Raw genomic sequence first — 2,412 nt, 5'->3', positions numbered from 1 at the left:
GTGTTATGTCATGTTCGTGACAGGTGTTATGTCATGTTCGTGACAGGTGTTATGTCATGTTCGTGACAGGTGTTATGACATGTTCGTGACAGGTGTTATGACATGTTCATGACAGGTGTTATGACATGTTCATGACAGTGTTATGTCGGTCTTATTCAACCCCCTTCAAATAAAGTGTTACCGAAAAAAGAACCAAGATGTTGCAACACCGTCCTGCAACGTTTAGAAGCATCCTGACCCCAACAGACCGGGTTCAGACTGAACAGGCCTGCTAACGAGCCGTTCTTTGGATTCAGGTGTGTTGGAGCAGGGATGCATCTGGAAGTTGTAGGATGGCAGCTCTGGAGGACTGGACTTGAGCACCCCTGGTCTAGTCAAAGTCCAGCCGTCATCCAAACTGAAATGCTTTGCTGGGACCTTCAGAGATCTCAGCAGAACCTGCTCAGAGTTCTGGAGCTGGAGGAGCTTCAAGACTTTATGGATTATGGGATGACAAAATGCTTGATAGAAGAAAACAAGTTTCACATATTTTTATTAAACTTTGAACACAAACTGATGACGGAGTCAGTTTCACAAGAAGGTTAACGTTTCGATCCAATACGACCGTGTGGAGATCCTGACATTAACATCTAATACTTTAAAGCAACATCATGATGAATTTACATAAAAATAAGTCTAGAGTTGACTCTTCTCCACTGGGTTTAAATTAACGACAAATGATTATAAACCAAAAGTAAAAAGCAGAGAGAGTTTAGAAAAAATAAGATGGAAGTAAAAATGTTTGTTTTGCATGCATGGAAATCTGATCTCCATTTAATATTCAGATTTCAACATTTATAAATATCTGTAGATTAACGAGGATTATATCAAAGAACCATGAAACTGACGGGGTTAATGTTCATCACCAGCCAAGTCCTCCTCCGGCTGCAGGAAGCAAACAGAAGAAGAAGAAGAAGAAGAAGAAGAAGAAGGTTAGAATTATTCCACCTCAAATTTCCTCTGATCTGAACTTCACAGCTGCCTGGTGAAGTGAAGCCAGTGATTCACGATGAGAAAGAAAGAGCCGAGGAAGAGGAGGAGGAGATGAAGGACATGGGAGCAGAAATGCAGAGGAAACATTGACAGGGTGGTTTACAGGTTCTGCCATTGTTAGTCATTACTAGTAGTAACATTATTACTAGTAGTAGTTGTAGCAGTAACACTACTAGTGATAGTATTTTTATGAGTTTTCTAGATTATTACTAAAGTTTCTCTGACTGTGATTCAATATTTCAAACATATTTTTTCCATACCAGGTCAAGGTTCTGTAGAACCCTGATGACTAACTTTTTCAGCAAGAAAATACACTGAGCAAAAATATAAAGGCCCGTCAGATATTGTTGCCATGTGGAGTTAATTGTAAATAAGCATTTGCAAACATTTCATTGTTCAAAACTAATATTTCTCTTGGTTTGTGTATAATGTTTAGTCCAGTTTGCTGTCAGTGAGCATCACTCAGTTATTTACTCAGTGCATTGTGGGACATGTCCACTGGGTAGATGAAAACAACTGGACAATAAAAGGCCCCAACACGTCACATGATGTCTCCAGTCATAAAGCCTCAGATGTTCTGTGGAGCCGTTGGCGTGTTGGATGCAGGACGTCCAGCAGAGCAGCAGCTCCGGTATCGGACCGCCGGCCGTTTCAGAGCTGGTTTCCAACAGACTGCAGCTCCTCCTCATCCTCGTCTGACCGCCTCCAGATCGTCCATCGGAGGATCGGCTCAGACCAGCGACACACAGCTGATCGGTCTGAACAACAGACGCATCAGACTGTCTGTGACCGCTACGGGAAGCCGACTGGGTCAGAATCAGACTCCTCATCCTGACCCCGATCATGACTGTTAATCTGCTACAAACGGCCGAACCACGATGATATCAATGCCGATATGAAGATCAGTAATTACTGAAAATACAGTTTGAGTTTCTCTATATATTGCATTTGACACGGGGCTTTATATTTTTGTTCGGTGTAGCTTATAAATACAACACAGTAGATATTATTAGATTACGTATCTGGGCTGATGCAACCTGCATTGAGACAACTGATCATTGTCTTAGATTTACCTCAAAACTGGAAAAGTTGAGACTTTTTGGTGAATTAGATTTTCAGAATCTAAAATGTTCTGTTTGCCAAAGACTAAAATGAAGAGTTGCAGTTCCAGTTTCTTCCTCTCTGTGTCCTCGCAGCTGTTGGGCTGATTTAGAAGAATTTCTTCTTCTGCAGTTTCCTGTCCAGCAGCAGCTCCTCTACAACCCTAACCTTCTTTCCTCAGGTTTCCTCTGAAGCGAACGGCTCTGTTCTGGTTTTTCTGGATCTCTAACTGGATTCTTCTTCAGGTTTTTTTAAAAACTTTCCGGAGAAGGAACCTTT

At 41.7% G+C, this 2,412-nt stretch overlaps 1 protein-coding gene and 1 long non-coding RNA gene across 2 annotated transcripts in view; both read right to left on the bottom strand.

The window, feature by feature from the left end:
- Positions 1-2,412, bottom strand: part of vps13c (vacuolar protein sorting 13 homolog C) — a gene marked incomplete at its 5' end in the record, with an annotated part of 52,647 nt that overhangs the window by 8,089 nt on the left and 42,146 nt on the right. The window lies entirely within an intron of this gene.
- The window catches only part of LOC106939844 (uncharacterized), a 4,564-nt gene continuing 3,576 nt past the window's right edge, over positions 1,425-2,412 (bottom strand). Inside the window, exon 2 of the long non-coding RNA XR_001422928.1 lies at positions 1,425-2,408. This is a non-coding gene — a long non-coding RNA (uncharacterized LOC106939844). The remainder of the gene's footprint in view (positions 2,409-2,412) is intronic.

This window comes from Poecilia latipinna, unplaced genomic scaffold (genome assembly GCF_001443285.1).
Source record: "Poecilia latipinna isolate Pla-1442-1.1 unplaced genomic scaffold, P_latipinna-1.0 Scaffold2997, whole genome shotgun sequence".
Taxonomy (NCBI): domain Eukaryota; kingdom Metazoa; phylum Chordata; class Actinopteri; order Cyprinodontiformes; family Poeciliidae; genus Poecilia; species Poecilia latipinna.
This window is presented reverse-complemented; position numbering and strand designations above follow the sequence as displayed.